Here is a 22945-nt window from a genome sequence, read left to right as displayed (position 1 = left end):
GGGGAAAGGACAGCAAACACACGAAATAAATGTCACGTGGTATCGTGACAAATCACGCAATCGAGTCCGTCATGTCGGGCGCATCTATTAAGCCCTTAGCGGACGCTATAACTGCAACACAAATATCCCTACTCATGGGTTACTCATCAGATAAATAGCCCCCGTGTGTTTAAGCACGCCGGGCTGCTGATGAGACCCATGAATGTCGACGTCCGCCTCGAGTTCTGACTGCTCGACAAATGCTGCTGATGAACGATTGGTACTGGTCTCCAAAGCCAATAGAGAGATGGACTAAATTATGAAAGTGTCTGTGTGTGGAGACAGCAGGGAGCCCTGCCCATGCATGGCATTAACCGTCGTGTTCCACGACAACGCTTAACGAGTTGGCACTCTCACTCTCTCCTGTGCTGCTCCCAATGTCTGAAACGTCCCCCACCCAGCCACCCCCAAAGTAAAACACGGAACGTTGGGCCAGGGTTGGGCCAGCGGTTCCAACATGCCGAACGTCGGGCAAACGTTGAAATGTTCACGTTGGCTCTGCCTGTGACTGACTGCCTCTGTCGCTCTCTACGAAACGAGTGTTATTACGTAGACCTCCCTGCCTCTTGTAGCCGTGTGCTCTCTTTGGTTGTACACCAGTTGCACAGGCACGCAAGGTAAATACTCATTCTGTCATCATCCCTCTCCGCAACACTCACCACGGTGAGGTTGTGAGTGTGGTGAGGTTGAGTGGTGAGGTTGTGTGAGTGGTGAAGTTGTGAGTGGTGAGGTTGTGTGTGAGTGGTGAGGTTGTGAGTGGTGAGGTTGTGTGTGAGTGGTGAGGTTGTGTGAGTGGTGAGGTTGTGTGAGTGGTGAGGTTGTGTGTGGTGAGGTTGTGAGTGGTGAGGTTGTGTGAGTGGTGAGGTTGTGTGAGTGGTGAGGTTGTGTGAGTGGTGAGGTTGTGAGTGGTGAGGTTGTGTGTGGTGAGGTTGTGTGTGGTGAGGTTGTGTGTGTGGTGAGGTTGAGTGGTGAGGTTGTGAGTGGTGAGGTTGTGAGTGGTGAGGTTGTGAGTGGTGAGGTTGTGAGTGGTGAGGTTGTGAGTGGTGAGGTTGTGTGTGAGTGGTGAGGTTGTGAGTGGTGAGGTTGTGAGTGGTGAGGTTGTGAGTGGTGAGGTTGTGTGGTGAGGTTGTGAGTGGTGAGGTTGTGAGTGGTGAGGTTGTGTGTGAGTGGTGAGGTTGTGAGTGGTGAGGTTGTGTGAGTGGTGAGGTTGTGAGTGGTGAGGTTGTGTGTGGTGAGGTTGTGAGTGGTGAGGTTGTGTGTGAGTGGTGAGGTTGTGTGGTGAGGTTGTGTGTGGTGAGGTTGTGTGTGAGTGGTGAGGTTGTGTGGTGAGGTTGTGAGTGGTGAGGTTGTGTGTGAGTGGTGAGGTTGTGTGTGAGTGGTGAGATTGTGTGTGAGTGGTGAGGTTGTGTGGTGAGGTTGTGAGTGGTGAGGTTGCGTGTGAGTGGTGAGGTTGTGTGGTGAGGTTGTGTGTGGTGAGGTTGTGTGGTGAGGTTGTGTGAGTGGTGAGGTTGTGTGGTGAGGTTGTGTGAGTGGTGAGATTGTGTGAGTGGTGAGGTTGTGTGTGAGTGGTGAGGTTGTGTGGTGAGGTTGTGTGTGGTGAGGTTGTGTGGTGAGGTTGTGTGTGAGTGGTGAGGTTGTGTGGTGAGGTTGTGTGTGGTGAGGTTGTGTGGTGAGGTTGTGTGGTGAGGTTGTGTGTGAGTGGTGAGGTTGTGTGGTGAGGTTGTGTGGTGAGGTTGTGTGGTGAGGTTGTGTGTGAGTGGTGAGGTTGTGTGGTGAGGTTGTGTGTGGTGAGGTTGTGTGTGAGTGGTGAGGTTGTGAGTGGTGAGGTTGTGTGTGAGTGGTGAGGTTGTGAGTGGTGAGGTTGTGTGTGAGTGGTGAGGTTGTGTGTGGTGAGGTTGTGAGTGGTGAGGTTGTGTGTGGTGAGGTTGTGAGTGGTGAGGTTGTGAGTGGTGAGGTTGTGTGTGAGTGGTGAGGTTGTGAGTGGTGAGGTTGTGAGTGGTGAGGTTGTGAGTGGTGAGGTTGTGTGGTGAGGTTGTGAGTGGTGAGGTTGTGAGTGGTGAGGTTGTGAGTGGTGAGGTTGTGTGTGAGTGGTGAGGTTGTGTGAGTGGTGAGGTTGTGTGTGGTGAGGTTGTGAGTGGTGAGGTTGTGTGTGGTGAGGTTGTGAGTGGTGAGATTGTGTGTGAGTGGTGAGGTTGTGTGGTGAGGTTGTGAGTGGTGAGGTTGTGTGTGAGTGGTGAGGTTGTGTGGTGAGGTTGTGTGTGGTGAGGTTGTGTGGTGAGGTTGTGTGAGTGGTGAGGTTGTGTGGTGAGGTTGTGTGAGTGGTGAGATTGTGTGTGAGTGGTGAGGTTGTGTGTGAGTGGTGAGGTTGTGTGTGGTGAGGTTGTGTGGTGAGGTTGTGTGTGAGTGGTGAGGTTGTGTGGTGAGGTTGTGTGTGGTGAGGTTGTGTGGTGAGGTTGTGTGTGAGTGGTGAGGTTGTGTGGTGAGGTTGTGTGGTGAGGTTGTGTGGTGAGGTTGTGTGGTGAGGTTGTGTGTGAGTGGTGAGGTTGTGTGGTGAGGTTGTGTGTGGTGAGGTTGTGTGTGAGTGGTGAGGTTGTGAGTGGTGAGGTTGTGTGTGAGTGGTGAGGTTGTGAGTGGTGAGGTTGTGTGTGAGTGGTGAGGTTGTGTGTGGTGAGGTTGTGAGTGGTGAGGTTGTGTGTGGTGAGGTTGTGAGTGGTGAGGTTGTGAGTGGTGAGGTTGTGTGTGAGTGGTGAGGTTGTGAGTGGTGAGGTTGTGAGTGGTGAGGTTGTGAGTGGTGAAGTTGTGTGGTGAGGTTGTGAGTGGTGAGGTTGTGAGTGGTGAGGTTGTGTGTGAGTGGTGAGGTTGTGAGTGGTGAGGTTGTGTAAGTGGTGAGGTTGTGTGTGGTGAGGTTGTGAGTGGTGAGGTTGTGAGTGGTGAGGTTGTGTGTGGTGAGGTTGTGAGTGGTGAGGTTGTGTGTGAGTGGTGAGGTTGTGTGGTGAGGTTGTGTGTGGTGAGGTTGTGTGTGAGTGGTGAGGTTGTGTGGTGAGGTTGTGAGTGGTGAGGTTGTGTGTGAGTGGTGAGGTTGTGTGTGAGTGGTGAGATTGTGTGTGAGTGGTGAGGTTGTGTGGTGAGGTTGTGAGTGGTGAGGTTGTGTGTGAGTGGTGAGGTTGTGTGGTGAGGTTGTGTGTGGTGAGGTTGTGTGGTGAGGTTGTGTGAGTGGTGAGGTTGTGTGGTGAGGTTGTGTGAGTGGTGAGATTGTGTGAGTGGTGAGGTTGTGTGTGAGTGGTGAGGTTGTGTGGTGAGGTTGTGTGTGGTGAGGTTGTGTGGTGAGGTTGTGTGTGAGTGGTGAGGTTGTGTGGTGAGGTTGTGTGTGGTGAGGTTGTGTGGTGAGGTTGTGTGTGAGTGGTGAGGTTGTGTGGTGAGGTTGTGTGGTGAGGTTGTGTGGTGAGGTTGTGTGTGGTGAGGTTGTGAGTGGTGAGGTTGTGTGTGAGTGGTGAGGTTGTGTGGTGAGGTTGTGAGTGGTGAGGTTGTGTGTGAGTGGTGAGGTTGTGTGGTGAGGTTGTGTGTGGTGAGGTTGTGTGTGAGTGGTGAGGTTGTGTGGTGAGGTTGTGAGTGGTGAGGTTGTGTGTGAGTGGTGAGGTTGTGTGTGAGTGGTGAGATTGTGTGTGAGTGGTGAGGTTGTGTGGTGAGGTTGTGAGTGGTGAGGTTGTGTGTGAGTGGTGAGGTTGTGTGGTGAGGTTGTGTGTGGTGAGGTTGTGTGGTGAGGTTGTGTGAGTGGTGAGGTTGTGTGGTGAGGTTGTGTGAGTGGTGAGATTGTGTGAGTGGTGAGGTTGTGTGTGAGTGGTGAGGTTGTGTGGTGAGGTTGTGTGTGGTGAGGTTGTGTGGTGAGGTTGTGTGTGAGTGGTGAGGTTGTGTGGTGAGGTTGTGTGTGGTGAGGTTGTGTGGTGAGGTTGTGTGTGAGTGGTGAGGTTGTGTGGTGAGGTTGTGTGGTGAGGTTGTGTGGTGAGGTTGTGTGTGAGTGGTGAGGTTGTGTGGTGAGGTTGTGTGTGGTGAGGTTGTGTGTGAGTGGTGAGGTTGTGAGTGGTGAGGTTGTGTGTGAGTGGTGAGGTTGTGAGTGGTGAGGTTGTGTGTGAGTGGTGAGGTTGTGTGTGGTGAGTGTTCAAGTAGAATGATCACCACGTGCCGAGTCAGTTCCTCCAGAAAGGAGAAGCATGCTCACACACACACAAAGACAAAGGTGCCCCGTGTAGACTTTAACAGACTATTGGGGCAAGTGCTGTTACAGAGTAGCGCCTAGGAAGGCCAGCACGGCACGCGACGCGGTGGGTGACTGACACCACGCCCGACCGTCTTTGTCTCCCCAGCGCTGATGTCCCGCACCTCTGACTAGCACGGTTGGCTATGTATGGTGCGAAAAAAGTTCAACATACATACATACATATGGCTACTACACACCGCACTGTTATTTGGTAGTGCCGTGCAGCGCTAACCACTGCACCGCCGCTCCCCACACACAGACACGTTTTTTTAAAACGCGCACATGCATGAAGCTGCTGCTGCGTAGATGAACACATAGACATACAATTGCAGGGTCGTTTTTTTATTCACCGAGAGAAACGAAAGTTTCCGACGTTTCGGTCGACTGGCTTTCTTCAGAAATTACCGAGGTTTCCACGGTGGTTGTGGAATCGTTTTTTCGTGCGAATTTGCGCGGGTGGGCGGTTACGTCTGATGACGAATTCACAGGAATGCACGCGATGAGTTGTCAGCGTATGAACGTCTTTAAACGGATTGCAGGAGCAATGAGGCTGCATAGTTTGTTTATTGATTTTTTATATTGCAGTTGTCTGCCTTCTTTGTCACCTTGCCCGTTTCGTTTGCACTGCCCGCCTCGTGGGCGTCTCCCCATCACCCACTGTGCCACTCTCTCTCCTCTTGGTGTCACGTGTGCCGACTATGCCACTCTCCATCCTCTTAGTGTCACCACCACCGACTGTGCCACTCTCCCTCCGCTTGGTGTCACGTGTGCCGACTATGCCACTCTCCATCCTCTTAGTGTCACCACCACCGACTGTGCCACTCTCCCTCCGCTTGGTGTCACCACCACCGACTGTGCCACTCTCCCTCCGCTTGGTGTCACCACCACCGACTGTGCCACTCTCCCTCCGCTTGGTGTCACCACCACCGACTGTGCCACTCTCCCTCCGCTTGGTGTCACCACCACCGACTGTGCCACTCACCCTCCGCTTGGTGTCACCACCACCGACTGTGCCACTCTCCCTCCTCTTAGTGTCACGTGTGCCGACTGTGCCACTCTCCCTCCGCTTAGTGTCACGTGTGCCAACTGTGCCACTCTCCCTCCGCTTGGTGTCACGTGTGCCGACTGTGCCACTCTCCCTCTGCTTAGTGTCACGTGTGCCGACTGTGCCACTCTCCCTCCGCTTAGTGTCACCACCGACTGTGCCACTCTCCCTCCGCTTGGTGTCACCACCACCAACTGTGCCACTCTCCCTCCTCTTAGTGTCACGTGTGCCGACTGTGCCACTCTCCCTCCGCTTAGTGTCACCACCACCGACTGTGCCACTCTCCTTCCGCTTGGTGTCACGTGTGCCGACTGTGCCACTCTCCCTCCGCTTAGTGTCACGTGTGCCGACTGTGCCACTCTCCCCCCGCTTAGTGTAACCACCGACTGTGCCACTCTCCCTCCTCTTAGTGTCACGTGTGCCGACTGTGCCACTTCTCCCTCCGCTTAGTGTCACCACCACCGACTGTGCCACTCTCCCTCCGCTTAGTGTCACCACCACCGACTGTGCCACTCTCCCTCCTCTTAGTGTCACCACCACCGACTGTGCCACTCTCTCTCCTCTTAGTGTCACCACCACCGACTGTGCCACTCTCCCTCCGCTTAGTGTCACCACCACCGACTGTGCCACTCTCCCTCCTCTTAGTATCACCACCACCGACTGTGCCACTCTCTCTCTTCTTAGTGTCACCACCACCGACTGTATTGTGTCGGTGGTGTTCCTTGCCATTCGTTTACAAAGACACTCCGCATAGCACACCAACCACGGCCGTGCGGACGGTGGCAATGGCTACGGGGGCACGTGGCGTGGTCCGTCATCCAGCGCTGTGGAGGCGACCGCGAGGGGTTGGTGGGTCGCACGCAGACGCTGTTGTGAAACTCCATTCCTGTGCGCGTCGAGGAGGAACTGTGCCCTGCCTGGCTTGCCAGGAGAAGGCGTGACGGCAGAACAATGGAAACTCCCACTCGTTTCTCCGGGTGATCTGGCTTCCTCCCACATGTAATACCTTAATATGTAGAGGACCGCAGAACTTGGCCAATCGTTGGTAGCGCCGGCTCCTCACCGCGTGGCCGCTGCCTCCCCGCGCCTCGTCTGTGGTTCCTCTTCCTGGCGCCTCTGAGCTGTCCCCCCTCTCTCTCCGAGTCGTCCCCCTCTCTCTCCGAGTCGTCCCCCTCTCTCTCCGAGTCGTCCCCCTCTCTCTCCGAGTCGTCCCCCCTTTCGCTCAGGGAGTGAGGGACCAACACTGCGTGGTGACGGCGCGGCGTGACTGATAGACGCTGCAATGATTATTTTTTATATTTTCTGCTCCGGGCCCACTTAGGGCAGGAAACACGAGGCACGCGGTCTCAGCGGAACAAGCTGGACTGGTTTTCAGAGGCTGGTTTTATTCAATGCTGGTGAACGAACTGCTGGTCTTACAAGGAATGGATAGTTTTGACAGTCAGTGTCTCGTCAGTGGCCAGGCACGCTTGAATCCTCGACAGGGGCTCTTTAAGAGCTCCCTCGAGTGGACGAGGAACCTTCCGCCAGCAGTGACGCGAGCCAGAAATTGCGGGGCAGCGCCTTCAGCCTGAATCCACCTTGAACAGAGCTCCTGAAGCTTCAGGGCGCAGCCTCGCCGAGTATCAACACTCTCACTTCTTCCTGCTGCGACCGCTGCTGTTGTATTTGCTGTGGCTTCGTCTGCGTGGCTATTGCTGCTGCGATTGTTGCCGCTTCTGTCGCTTCTGTTGTTGTTGTTCACGGTGCTGCTGCTGCTGTCGTGGGAGCGGTGGATATTCCCGGTCCCCGCTTTCACGGATAAATGCTCCGCAAGAGGAGGAATCACGCGGTGGACCGCAAGGCGAGACCGATCCACGTGGAATCCATTTCTCGAGGCGTCACGGCACCAGCATCCGCAACAACGCCTCCTTGTGTCCCCCAAATGGTGCCCGTGCCCCCCACAATCCCCACCACAGACCCCCCACCCCGTGTCACCACAACACTCCCCGTGCCCCCAGGGCCTGAGCAATGTATTTTATTTGTTACCCTGCAGGAAAGCCTCACAGAGTCCCATGATCCATCTCTTTCAGGAGGGTCCTGCCAATCGAGTCGTTTGCGGTGTGATTTGGGTTTTTTTCTTCAAATGTGCCACATTTGGACCGTGACGCCGGCTGGCAGCAGTGGCTTAACTCTTGCGAATGTCGCCATGGGATACTTTGCGTGTGCTGCGAGTGAATCAGTCGGCGCGCGGTGTATCCGTGGTTCATAACCACCACGGCAGGAGAACATTTGCCCCCCGTCCCACATCCAGAATAAAAAATAGAACCACCCCTCCTCGTCTTGTTTCCTCTCTTCCTCGTCTCCAACTTATCTAAGAAACTAAATCGTGGACCCCTCTGGAGTTCTGGCCCCCCCCACCTCCCCCGCCAGGGTGGACACGGGGGCGGCGCGGCCAGCACCTCGTCGCCTGCCCGCTCCCATCTCCACTCACGACGATGCCAACAACACAGTGAGGTTGCGCAACCGTGGGGTACGGTCGTAACGGTGACAATCACCGCCGTGGCCGCAAAATAACCGACCTCGGTCAGGTAGCCGTAGTGCATAGCGCGGTGCCCTCGCCACTAAGACACTGCCAAAGATCCCCGCACCCCGGCATAGCCTTAGCCGACTGTTGGGGCAAGTGCCGTTAGCGAGTAGCACTTATGAAGACCTGCACGGCACACGACGGGGTGGTGTGGCCAGCACCGCCACGCCCGGCCGTGTTTGTCCAACCGGTGATGATGTTACACACGGCACCGGGTGACTCAATTGCGTCTGAGTTGACTTAGGGGGACGCCCAGCACCGGTTCAGACACTCGGGTCTCCGGGTTCGTAGCCTTGCGCGCTCACCACTGCACGACCTCGCACGTACACGCTGTGTACACACACACACAGTACGTAATATTCACTACATCAGCATACCTGAGATGGTTCGTAATATCTCCCTGTATATCTGTGGCTGGTGGCTCCAGTGCAGTCTGTGTGAAACACCGTGCATGGCAGCGAGCTCACTGTCGGGTTTGAGGCTGCTTGTTTTATATATGAAGGTGTTCGCTTTATTTCTAAATATCAAATTTTTATAGATTTATATGGATATAGGTATTGGTTCGTGGAAAACTGCACCCGTGTCCACTGCGTCAATGCATTTCCTTAGCCGAAAGCAACCGAAACAGGAAGATTTCTCCACAACTCTGACTGTCGCCTGATGATGCTGGTTGTAGTTACTGGCGAAACGTCGTACTCGAATTGTAAACGTTGTGGGTTTACTCTTCAACACACAAGCGGTGTGCTGCACCAGTCACGAATTGGAATGTTTTGTTTACGTGACAGACCTTACTAGTGGCCGTGTCGGGTGGTGGCGGATTTAACGGCACATTTATCTAACAAATAAAAAACCTCCATTATGGATGAAAAAGCGTTGGTCTCTTCCAGGGTCTGTTTTGTTGAGGGTAAAGTCACCTTTCTTACACCCCGCTTGCTCACGTGACCTCTTGACCCCCCGGACGCTGCTATTATTCTGCCGATAAACTCTGGAAACCCGGAGTTTATTGACGTGTGTGGTAAGAGAGGCATGATGGCGGTCTGTCAATGTGTTCTTGTCAAGAAGGGCCGTTACACGAAACGTCACTTATTACATACGTTTCAAGGCTGTTATTGACGAGTGTGTTGAGTTGTTGTTGTTTGTGCATCATTGCCAGATTGGTGATCCTGCTGCTGCTGCTGCTGCTGCTGGCAACCTATAATAGGTGACGTATCGGGCAAAGGTCTTTCTTCATAGCACATAGAAGCACGAGGGGCCTCTTATCTTATGATAGAGGCCTCTCTATCTGTTGCACTATGAAGAAGGGCCATTGCCTGAAACGTCGTCAGAGCATGTGTTTAATGGGTCTGTAGTTCTGCGAGCCAGGTTCGTCTCCCCGTCTTGAATGGAAGGGCGATCGGCTCACCGGCACGCGACCGCGACGCTCGCCGGCGAGTGGCGCTGCGGTGTGGAGGAGCACGCCGCTCGCCTGCCCGCGGCTTCTGCTTCTCAGATGATGCTGCCGCTTTTTGTACCACGTGGCCTGCAAGCCTTTTCTCTATGCTTCAAACGGCAAACGCCAAGGTTTCTTTATTCATTTGGCAACTTCCTCCTGTTCATCTGGGAAACGGCTGGGTTCCTGGAATATATCAGTGCCTTTTTAAACGTGTATTTTTTCGCACGTTCATACACAACAAGACGAAGATCCCTTGTATAGCCTTAACAGGCTTTTTGGGAAAGTGTTGTTAGCGAGCAGAACTTGAAATTTTGTGCTCCTATTAAAGTAATTATTTCGCCAGAATATTCTTTAAAATCCTAGAGAATATAACAAAAACCTCGCAATGCATATTATCTTGCCATTGTATTATTATTATTTAATCAAGCGGATTGCTCTTAGTGCTCCGAGTACAGGAGGAGTGACTGTGAGAAGGGTATGAACACGATGACTGCTGTCTCTTGGTTTCCGTTTCAGAGCCGCAACGGAGTCCCCCGACTCGTGGGGAACAAGGGAGATTACATTGCATTGAATCTCACGGACGAACAACAACACTGCCAGGGATGTAACTGTCCCCGGCAAATTCCACAGCGGGTGCGTGCATCATCGGCTGCGATCGGAGGCTGGCGCCACAGACCCAGGTTGCACATTAAGATCACGAGCGAGAGATAGAGAAAGCAACCTCATGAAATGGATGTGAACGCTGTTAAATAAAGAAACAAGTCGTATTGTAACGGAACGTTCATTTGATGGTCGGGGTGGGGGGGTGCAAAGTCAGCAAGAGAACTGAGAAAAGGTCAACTGGAACCACACGGAGGCCGGTGGAAAGGTGAAAAGGCGAAGTGGTGAAAGGGTAAAATGGTTACAAATGTGAAAGGCAGTGCCCTGCAATATCTGGCCATTACCACTGCAAGCGAAAGGGCCCTTACGACCTCTCGGGCGTTCAACCGAATTTCCCAGGCTGGCCACACGTCTTGTAAGAGAGGGGGTGCCACAGCGAAACTTTACCCCACCGCACGCGACCTGCTGACCCGCTGCACTGTGGCGGTGGGGATGGTTTTAGAGACTTGCGACCGTTGCTGCAACTGCCGCGGGCCAGGGGATCGAACCGGCGACCTCTCTATTGCAAAGTCCGGGGCGCTGGACCCAGGTCGCGCTTGCAATCGAGACTTCACCCAGGGCCTCTCGAGTTATCACCTGGTTCATCCAGATGACGTAAACTCAACCGAAACGAGACAACGCTCCAGCAGCTGCGTTGGCACTGGTGCGCAAGCACAATTAACTACAAACTCAAACACGTACCCTGTCAATCGCGCTCCGTGGCATTGAAAGGCAACGTCATATCAAGGGCCATTGCCCGAAACGTTGCCTATTAGATTTGATTTTCTTTTTAAGGCAACACGCGGCGCTACTGAGAGACGCGTTGAGGTTTTTATTTCGTTAAAACAAAAACACGAAAACCTAAAACAGCAGCAGCAGCTGCAGCAGCATCAGCAACAACAAAAATCACGAGGATTCGCAAAATCACAAACAGAGGCTCGGAGACAAAGACGGAGATAAAGATCCCCCGTATAGCCTTAAAATACCGTTGGGGCAAGTGTCTTTAGCGAGCACCTATGAAGACCGGCACGGCACACACGATGGAGTGGGAGGCAAGCACCACGCCCGGCCGCCTCTGTCTCCCCAGCGACAATGTTTACGCATCACACTAGGTACTAATTTAAGGCTGAGTCTACCTCGGAGAGGCCCAAGACCGGTCCAGATAATGGTCACTGATGTTTGCCATGAAGTGGGAATCAAACTCGGGTATCCGGGCTCCTGGCACAGCGCGCTAGCCGCTACAGCACCGTTCCCCATATGCAGACACACTCGCACCAGCACGCACAAGGCAGTGGAAACAATCCCCCCCACCCCCGCATCTCTACAGAACACTCAAACAGTTAACTACAGCGGAGAGAAAGAAAAAACACCACCACATGTTTTCAAAAGAGCAAGAGGAAGTTCCTAAAGTCAAACTGTCACAAGGAATCTCTGCCCTCAAAAGTGTTCGCCCGGCCAGAAGTGCCACGGAAAAAGAAAGGTTAAGCAGCGGCGAACACCGCCAAACAAGAGGGACCCAGCTTCTGCGACGAGAGACAGCCGAACCAGTGGGGGGGGGGGGGGGGGCACGTGCCCCCCCCCCCCCCCCAATGATACGATCGAAATCCCTAATTTCGATCGGATCATTGGGGTTTATATTAGTAATAATTCGGCATTTTGCGACCCCCACTGCCACCGTGTAGCATATTATTACGTGCCAGGAACTCTATGAGATGATAGGACAATAGTCTGAGTCCATAATTGGCAATAAGTAACGGCAAAGCGGTTATAAGTGACTCACAGAATTGTGCGCAGTTGCGTATACAGATCGAGGGTCGAATTCGACCCTCGATCGATGGCTGCGCCATCGCCGCACACGCGTCGAATAAAAAGCAAGGGACAAGTCCTTACTTACTAACAACTCCGATAATTTTTCATTGCTGGAAGGGTTGCGCCCCCTACCTGAAAACCCTGGCTCCGCCATTGAGGAATGACATTTCCCCGGGGAGACAAAGGCGGGCCGGCGTGGCGGTGCTGGTCACGTCACCCACGTCGTGATCGCACACGGCACGCGCCCCCCATGAGCCCGGAACAAGGCGACAGGCTGTCGAGTACGTGGGGTGGTAGTTCTCTTTGTGCACAGTGCTGCATTGTGTGCGTGTGTGTTTAGACTTCGCGTGACCGTGGGAGGGTGAGGGTGTGTGTGTGTGCCCGCTCGGTACTTTTACAATTCAACAGACACACGCACACACGCGCCTTATCGTCGTCATTATCACCACCACACTGATTCCACGGAGACGATGTCACCTCCGGGCAGAGCCCACGGGAACCAGGGCCGGTACTTGGGGACGGGTGCCGAGGGTGGCCCCTGCACCACCAATTTTGCGGTAAATCCTCGCTGAACGCGTTTTTCACACAACGCGCTGTCGCTATAACGCGGTTCTTCCTATTCGGGAACACTTTTCACGCAAGGCGGAACTCGCCCGTGATAACGCGGGTTCTGAGCGGGACTGGGCAGTACGGTACGCGGAATGACACAGTATCGCATCGTACCCTTATCTCAGTTCTCTTATTCAGCATTGTACCGTAATTCCTCGATTAAAAGCGTAACTTTTTCAGAAACGCATCTACCGCCTTAAACGAGGAATTGCTGTATTCTATTGCCGCGTGTTCACCCAGAAAGGCCTCCCTGAGTCTCAAGACTCTTCTGCCAAGTTTCCCAGAGTCTGGTGCGAGGATCGCAACTGTGCGCGTTTGTAATCCCTATTGGGCAAACTGCGGGGAATTTTTCAGCAGCAGCGGGTGTTTTGAAGCAATACAGTCCCAGTCACATTGCGTGGCGGGTTTCGTTCTAGGCATTGCGAGGACATCGGAGAACCCGGAGGAAACCCATGCAGAGCATCGGGAGAGCGTACAAACTCCATCCATCCCGAAAGACGCCCGACTCGGGGATCGAACCTATGGCCGTTCTTCCGGCACGCACGAGTGTCAACCACCGCGCTGCCACCGCGCTGCCCTCTGAGTGCGCTCGTCTCTTACCGTGAGCGCGACGCTGTGACCGATCGGAGGCGCGAGTTCGCAGCTGACTTGTCGCAGGTGTACGCGATTCGAGCGCAGGCGGCCGCCCTGGTTAATACTTTAACCAAATGTATTTTTCACGCTCGCTCAGAGTGAACGTTCACAAAAAAAATAAAGCGATCCCGCGTGACGCTACTGGAGGGTAGGGGGCGGTAAGCCCGCGCGTGTCGGCGTGACGGTCTAACTTGAGCTAAATTCGAGAGAACTGGAAAAAGCTGCATTGGGTAAAACCCACGTGGCGAATGGACCGCGGGCTTCGTCTGTGGAACACGGCGCGCGCCACGACCAATGTACTGTACTCACGATGTGGTCTCGTGAAAGTAACGGGCTAAGAACGACGATTGTATTACTCCTACTGTAGAATGATCCGGTCTCGAGGTGGGAGAGACTTGGGGTTTCCTTAGACCCTCAGAGTACAAAGTTTTTTAAATTGAAAACGTATTTTTTTAATTGAAAACTAATTTCTTTAGAACTGCTTTTTAGCATCGTCTAGTTTGCTTTCCTTCCCCCACACCTCCTATGAGCACGGTTGGCTACGTACGGTGCGAAAGACGTTCAACACACACACACACAAAGATCCCCCGTATAGCCTTGACAGACTGTAGGGGCAAGTGCTGTTAGCGAGCACCTATGAAGGCCGGAACGGCACACGAAGGGGCCAGCACCACGCCCGACCGCCTTTGTCTCCCCAGTGGCGATGTTTACACATGTTTACACATCGCACCAGGTACTCATTTGAGGCTGAGTCGACCTAGGGGATGCCCAGGACCGGTTAAAATAATCGTCACTGGTTTTGGCTGTGAGCGGGAATCGAACCCGGGTCGCCGGGTTCGTAGTGCTGCGCGCTCAGCGCCACAAAGACACACACACAGACACACACACAAACACACACACATCGACACACACACACAGACACACACTGACACACATAGACACACACACACACATCGACACAGACACACACTGACACACATAGACACACACACACATCGACACACACACAGACACACACTGACACACATAGACACACACATAGACACACACACACTGACACACATAGACACACACTGACACACATAGACACACACACACATAGACACACACACAGACACACACTGACACATAGACACACACATAGTCACACACACACATCGACACACACACAGACACACACTGATACACATAGACACACACACATCGACACACACACAGACACACACTGACACACATAGACACACACACACGCATGCAGAGGTCTCAACCCGAGAGGGATCGGCACGTGCCGTTTGCGAGCAACGTCCTCCACGCGGAGATGGAGCGATGAAATGAAAGTCGAGTGCAGGCAGGTGCCAGGTGGATTTTTGCGTCGCAGGAACGTGGGAGAAAGGGCGACTGCTTGGGTGGGTTGGGGATGCATTCATCATCCAGCAGTGGATAGATCGTTGATGAGGAGTATGATGGCCAATCGCTTCTCTTCTACTCAACACATTCGTCAATAACACTTTCGCTTTAAAAGTGAAAAAATACCATCGGCGACGTTTCGGGCAATCCCTTGGCACATGAGATGTGTTTACTGCATCGGAGGCACGGTGTGTGTGTATATATAAACGCCGGGTTATAAATATGTATGCTGAACTTTTTTCGCACCGTACGTACGTAGCCAACCGCGCTAATCGGAGGTGCGGGAATGCATGTGAACCCACAAGTTTCCCGCTGTCAAGTTGCAAGACGCACCCCCCCCCCCCCCAACAGTCGCTGTAACATCGTGGGTAGGGGGGGGGTTAGTGCGTCTTATAATCCGGACAAGACACGATGATGGCCATGGTGAAAATCACGACCTCCGTGCAGCTGCTGCGCTCGGGTTCGCCTCCTCCTCCTCCTCACCTGTGCGGAGACGGCGCTCCGAGCCGGATGCCATTGCTCCAGGTGCAGTCTCCTACCGCCACCAACACGAACCTCCTCCTCCTCCTCTTCCACCACCTCTTGATCGACCAGCAGCAAGTCCACCAACTCTGCGAACAACTCCCGCCTCCTCCTCACTCGAGCCTCCTTCCTCTTGACTCTCGGAAGCTCCTTCGACGCCGCCAACACGAGCTCCCTAGAGCGCCCCCTCCATCGCGGAGCTGCGGAGCGCACTGCTGCTGCCCTGGATGGCGACACGTGCCGCGTGTGGGAGGGGGAGCAGCACCCACCACCGCTCTCTCTGCGCCTGCTGAGCGCGATGCCGGGCTCAGGGCGCTGCCGACTGCCCCTCGTTCGTGTTCAATGGGCCACCTCCTTCCTCTGTGCAGAGTCGGCGCGAGGAGGAGGAGGGGGGAGGGTGAAGAGGGACAATGCGAGGAAGTTCCTCGGTGGGGCGCAGGTGGAGTACACGTCGGTGATTCTGCCTGGGGGCCGTTGGTGCACAAGAAAGAGCCGGGACTCTGTGTTGTTGTCATTGCCCAGTGTGTTGGGCGCCTTGGTGGTTGTTGTTGTTTGTTGTTGTTTATACGTGGGCATGGGTTGGGAAGGAGGGAGCAACGATTGTGAAGAATGGCAACTGCCGCGGATTTCTTTGCGTGTGTGCGTGTGTGCGTCTGTGGGCGTGTATGGGCGTGTTCTGGCGAGGAATTGCTCTGCAGGGCATTGTGTGTTATCGCTCTCACGTCGATTCCACGTGAGAACGTGTCGTCTATTTAATACTCGAGTCTACTGGTGACATCGCTGGATGTCACCAGGCTGCAAGTGCAGTGCCGGCCCTACAGGACACGGTGCGTGGGTGCCGACCTCAGGGGAAGGTCGTGTGAGGCCGTGGCACTCCGGCTGACCCGGGAGGAGGGCACGTGGCCGGTGAAGGTGACAGGGGGGGGGGGGCAAGAGGGGGCTAGGGGTGGTCACGTGATTGGGACCCAGATCCTTACCGATGGTTCTGGAAGGGGGACGACGGCCACGCCGCAGAGAATATCAGCCGGGTCCCGAGAGGGACCGGGGTTGTTCATCCCGGGAAAGAAACCCTTCGTCTGCGATCTCCGATCTACGAGTCTTCCAGCACGTGGACCCGGGCAGATGCTGTTGGTCCCGGGTCCCTAGTAACAGTGACGTGGTAACGAGTGTAGTTAGCCGGGTGGTCACCACCCGAGGTTGTTATTCTGTTAAATAAATAAATGCGCTGCCTCCAAAGTCTGCGACTCTGTTGAACCCACCGCAAACGTAGCGGCCTCTAGCGGCTGCGGGGAAACGCGTGAACCCGTTGTGTAAAACGGTGTACGAATCGATCAGTAATTTAAACAACTCCATCGATCCTTGCGTACGCGAACGGAGGTGTGGAGCGAGTGAAGAATTGATCTAATAGAATCGATGAATCGATCAATCTCTCCTCACCTGAACGCGAACCACGCCTCCCGCCGCCGCCATGACGTCACGACGTAGACATGTAAATCCACTGCTAGATGATCGCCCCTCCCCACGCCACACGATTTCGTGGGTGTTGTGGTTTTTTTTACCATACTTCACGCTGGTGGGTGAAGTTTCAGGTTTCCAGTTGAAACATCAAAATTAATGAAAATAAAATAAAACAAAAATCACGACGTTTCGGAGGCAACACAAGTCTCCCTCATCAGGTGGGACCGTCACAGCCGAATTAGCTGCATCAAGTGAGGCAATGATTCAAGATGTAATCCCTCATAAGCAAGTTGAAGGGGGGAGGAGAGGGGGGGGGGCTCATCAGAATGTGGTAGCCAATGAATGGAACGTATCGGGAGGGAGGGGGGCGGGGCTCAAAGACAGCACGGAGTGCTCAACACATGACGGCACGGAGTGCTCAACCCATGATACACATGATAGACAAAAGAACGAAAATGCCCATGTTTATACCAATGCTGGCTGAACAGTGAAGAAAGTACTGTTAAAAATAACTGGGGATGTTAACACTCGGTAAAGTAAAGTAAAATAGTGCCTGTCAGATAAGATGGTCCAAAAAAGTGTAATTAAGTATTTTTTGCGTGGTTGATAACATCTTTCCAATGATTACTAAGTTTGTACCCATCATCACGGTTGAAATTATGTCTGTGTTTGTATATTTGTATGGCTTCGTGTACAAACCTTTGACGGTAGCCGGGAGGTTTGCAGAGAACCTTGGTCTCGGAAAAGACAATTTCATGAGAGCCCACCGAGTTGTAGCAATGATCGGCAACGGCAGAAGAATCAGTTCTGCCGTGTTTCAGATCTGACTTGTGCTCGCGGACACGATCAGAAACATGACGTTTCGTTTCTCCAATGTAGCAATCACCACAAATGCAACTCAATTTGTAGACTCCAGGATACTGTAAGTCAGGAACGACATCACCACTCACCCTCAACACTCACCACTCACCACTCACCCTCACCATTCACCCTCACCACTCTCCCTCACCACTCTCCCTCACCACTCATCCTCACCAATGACACACTCACCAATCACCACTCACCACTCACCCTCAACACTCACCCTCACCACTCACCCTCACCATTCACCCTCACCACTCTCCCTCACCACTCATCCTCACCAATCACACCCTCACCACTCTCCCTCACCACTCTCCCTCACCACTCATCTTCACCAATCACACCCTCACCAATCACCACTCACCCTCAACACTCACCCTCACCACTCACCCTCACCATTCAACCCTCACCACTCTCCCTCACCACTCTCCCTCACCACTCATCCTCACCAATGACACGCTCACCAATGACCACTCACCACTCACCCTCAACACTCACCCTCACCACTCACCACTCGCCCTCACCATTCACCCTCACCACTCTCCCTCACCACTCTCCCTCACCACTAATCCTCACCAATCACACCCTCACCAATCACCACTCACCCTCAACACTCACCCTCACCACTCACCCTCACCACTCAACCTCCCCTCACCACTCACTAATCACCACTCACAATCGCCACTCACAACCGCCCTCACCATTATATTTTTGCCCCAGTCAACGCCGGATATTTCCCATTCGTAGCAGTTTATATCAACTCTATAAGCAACTTATATTAAACAGGAAGCGCCATCCTAAAGTAATTTACAACCTTCGATTAGTCCTTTGTGCGATTGAAAGAATCGATTCCTGGCATGTTGGGGGTTTACATTTTGAATGATAGAGTTTCATTTTCATTGTTTTTTTATTTTTTCAGGAGTTTTTAATTACATTTTTGCCCCGGTCAACGCCGGATATTTCCCGTTCGTAGCAGTTTATATCGACTTTAAGCAACTTATAGTAAACGGGAATCGTCCGAATCTAAAGGAATCTACAACCTTCGATTCCTTTGCGCGATTCAGAGAATCGATTATTGGCGCGTCGGGTTTAAAAGTAATTACATAGTTGTTTTTTCATTGGTATGTAATGTTTGAAAGTTTTCATAAGATTTTAAATGTATTTTCCCCCCGGGCAACGCTGGGTATATCGAGTTTATAGCACAATTGCGTGCGCATATTTTTAACGGGAATTAAAAATGGCGTCCACCCGGCAGCGAATGCGTCGCTACGCGTTGCCAGGGGCAACCGCCGTCCAATGAAACTGCGTATGGTCCGGCGACACACAGACACACAGACAGACAGACAGATTTGCGATTTTATATATATAGATAGACAACACGTTCTACTTAATTAAATAGACGTTTTAATAAATGTTTTCTCCTACGACATCAGAGTGCAGCGCCACATTAAATACGCACTACAATAACAATAGTTTAAAACGATTTGAAGCATGTTTTATTTTGGGGGGGGGGGCAGAGCTTTGTGACGTCATATTTGAGGGGGGTCTGACTTTTTGTGACGCCGCGTGACGAAGGGGGGGGGGGGTAAAAATCGTCCAAAATCGCGTGACGTCATTTATGGACGGCCCCATAGTACAGTACAGCAATGGATTTCACTGCATTGCCCTCTGCTGCGCGGATTGCAGGCGCTGTCAACAGGAGACTGAATAAATCCACGACAGAATGAACGAGACATTATGCTAATATACATAGCTCCATATAAAGGCCTGTACAATTAACATAATTTATAATTTAAATGCCGTGGCAATAATAAATTATGTGAATGTGCATCGATCCATATATGGGCCTGGCACGTTAACATAATTATTGTTTCATTCTGTCGCGGGATAAATTTCGTGACAGCGCCTGTTGAGGTGTCCAAGAGGTGACTGCAAATTCACGCCGCGTTTAGTTTCCAGCACGCAAGGTGGCACTGCCCGCTTCCTCTGTCTCTCTCCGTCTCTCTCGTGATGCACACCAGAACGCTGTTGTACTCGACAACGCCTGCCCACCTTTCATCGCTCATCAGCCAGCATTTGAAATTCCACGATCCCATGGTCGGCCCGAGTATATCCAAAAACTACTGATTTACGACAACCCTCCCACTCCCCTGCCATCCGGCGCCAAGACCGACGCCGGGACATCCCCTGAATTGTCGCGATTCGCGTGTGTGTGTGTAGTGTCCTCCGGTGGCTGCTGTCGGGATCACGCGAGCCCCGCCGACAACTTGCCTGCAACGACGCACGCAGCTTCTTACACATTCTCGTGCGAGCGGGTGGTGGTCGTGATGCTACACAACCCCGTGCGAGCGGGTGGTGGTCGTGATGCAAGTCCAAGGAGGGTCACCTCTTCACGCCGGCACCCACGGTGGTTACAAAGCGGACAAGTTTCAGTTTTTTCAGTTTCATTCATTAGGTATAGCCCTGTGAGCCATTCGGCTCTTGAATCGGGTGCAACCGCAACAAACAAAAATATGAACAAGAAAACATCTTAAAGTGACTATGCGCAAACAGAAAAATCCAGGAAAAAACTGCAACGTCTTCCAGAAAAAAAGCACCGTACACCAATGGAGTTATAGAGAATCCCCCCCCCACCCGTGCCGCTTCTTCCCTCGCACTTTGGAATTCCCCTTCCAATCACCAGCGTCTATTTTTCACCCAAGCATTCATCATCATCGCCTCGCTCATTTGAAGAGACGTATTAACTCTGACGCACGTGACGATTTTAACTGTGCTGTTTGCTGCGGGCCGCTTGACGTCCGGTGGGCCTTTGAGCCGGGTACTCGGCAACCGACGCGTGCAGGTGAGAGGACAGGTGAGAGGGCAGGTGAGAGGGCAGGTGAGAGGGCAGGTGAGAGGGCAGGTGAGTGAACTTTCAGCCTGTTGCGCGCCGTGTGTGAACACTCTGGGACTCCTCGCACATTACAACGGTCCGCCTGTTTTTCCAGTCTCATTCGTATTTTCCAGTCTCATTCGCTGACTGGCAAGCCACACTGAGTTCAGCTTTTTTGAGAGCCCGGTATCTTGTATGCTCGGGCGCGAACTCGTGATACCCGGGTGAGTCACATTTTCAAGGGTGACTTGAGGTACACTAGGAAGCCACTGGAGCGATGCACTTTGAAATCGATATTGAAACTCATTTCTTTAAAACGTTTTTTGTGGTCATTTTTTTTGTCCTCCCCCCACGCCTCGGATTAGCGCGGTTGGCTCCATACAGGCTTGTCTGCAAGCAGTGGCGGATGAGTGCTGCTCTGTGATCTCGCCCCCAGTGGCAGCTGTTCCTGGGCATGAGCCTGCCAGTCGGCGGGACGACGAGTGCTCTTGTTTGTGTGCGTGATTCAAATTGATTAATTCGTGGTGTCCTTTGCAAATTTGCCACAAATGTGGGTTTTGACGCCAACACACAATGGCCCCCTCTTGCAAACTACGTCACTGGATCTTTAACGTGCGCCGTGAAACGGATGGCGTGCAGTATTGTCTGGTCATCGCACCCGCAGTAATGATCAGGATGTAATTGATGTAAATCTGGCTGTCGCCTGATGACGCCGGTTGTAAATACTGGCGAAACGTCGTACTCAGATTGTAAAATGTTGTGGATTTGCTCTCCAACACACCGGTGTGCTGTACTAGTGACGAATTGGCACGTTTTGTTTACGTGACAAACCTTACTAACTGGCTGTGTCGGGTGGTGGCGGAATAATAGAAATAATAATATAAATAAAATAATAAATCACGTTTCGGAGGCAACACAAGTCTCCGTCATCAGGTGGGACCGTCACAGCTAGATTTACTGTCTCAAATAAATCACGAAACGTCGTGATTTATTATTTTATTTCTATTTTTTTTTTACCTACGTGACTTTACCGAAAAACCTAAGAATATGAATCCCTGCAGTCACGAAAGCTTCAAATCTAGAATCAATTAATGAGTGTCTAAGTGTGGGAGGAAACCGGAGCACCCAGATAAAACACACGCCACGCGTGAGGGAGCAACACTCGATCCCTGTACAAACGGAAACAGATGGAGATTCGTCCACTTGCTGTACCGCCTCCTCCCTGTGAGCCAGGGTACGGCTTCTCATCTACGCCCACTGGAAGGGAGTTTCATCCCCCATCTGTGCGGTGATCCACCACCCCTCGCTGCTGCCTCCACAGCGCTGGATTCCAACAAGCCACGTGCGGCAGCGTATCCACCACCACCTTTGTATCTCCAAAACTATATTTTGGGAAAACGTGACAAGTATCGAAAGCGCGTCATCCCGTCTGAGTCTCCTTTTTACGAGAGACACTTCAGTAAATAAAACACAGTTTGACACGTCCCTGCAGGCACACGCGTGCATACAACGCAAAGAAAAATGTGCTGCCCCGTATGGCCCATGCAAGCTGTGGGAGCACATACAGTGGGTGAGCAAACTACAAATTGTTGGCACGACTCACGAAGAGGCTGGAGGCACTGCGACAACGCCCGGGCGTTTGGCGTGTGTGAAGTGGGCCACTGACACCGAACCGGTTAATCAGCGTCAGTACTCGTGGATACCAATGAGGGCACTTATTTTCAACGATGCTATGATTTTAGAAAGGCACGCATGCAGTCACGGGTTACCTGGGTGCAACTGTCTCGGTCGGTACTCGGTGTTGGTGTGTTGTTGTGTTGTTGTGTTGTTGTGTTGTTGTGTTGTTGTGTTGTTGTACACACACTCAGTGAGAATACAGAGAGGCAGACTTGCAGATAGAAGTGCAGATGAATGGACAGAGAAGCAAACAAGAACGCAGAGAGAGAGACGGTATTGCAACAAACCGCCTTGTCTTTGTGAAACAAGACAGGCCCATGCAACCTGCAGCAAGTGAATGTACAGACAGACAGGCGAGCGGTGGTGGTGGCTATGCATGTGGCTGCCTGTGACCCATCACTGCAGAGGAAGCAGCGAGTGTTGGTGGATTGCACACATATCTTGTGACCCTGGCTCGCCAGGAGACGGCAGGAGAACAAGCAGACGAAACGTCACCCTAAGACCGAGGAGGCTTTCGCGACCAATTTCATCCATAATACAGTTTTGTGGGGTTAGGTCGTGTAAATATAGATGCGTCGTTAAAACCGCCACCACAAATCTGACTGCCGCCTGATGATGCTGGTTATTACTGGCGAAACGTCTCAGATTGTAAATGTTGTGGATTTGCTCTCCAACACACCGATGTGCTGTACTAGTAACGAATTGGCATGTTCTGCTTACGTGACAAACCTTACTAATTGGCTGTGTCGGGTGATGGCGGGTTTAACGACACATTTATATATTTACGCGATCTAACCCAAAAAATACTGCATTATAGTAGACACAGACTTTGTTGATTGCATATCGTGGTATGGCATCAGACATAGAGATTTCAATGGGACCACAGTTTCAAAGCCAATGCGTACTCTATCAAAGCACGTGTGTGTGTGCATGTTTTACCGCAAACGTGTGGTTAATGCAGACTTGATGATAATTTGCAATGTCTGTTTGGTGTTTGGACATTGGACCACCTCGTGTGTTATTGCAGGAAAGGGTCAATCCTATTCTTTTTTTCAAGAAATCTCTCTTCTCGGAACGACTGCAGGGAACAATGCCGCTACCTTGTGGCGGGGAATGGCACC

Source organism: Lampetra fluviatilis, chromosome 11, assembly GCF_964198595.1.
Source record: "Lampetra fluviatilis chromosome 11, kcLamFluv1.1, whole genome shotgun sequence".
NCBI lineage: Eukaryota > Metazoa > Chordata > Hyperoartia > Petromyzontiformes > Petromyzontidae > Lampetra > Lampetra fluviatilis.
This window is presented reverse-complemented; position numbering follows the sequence as displayed.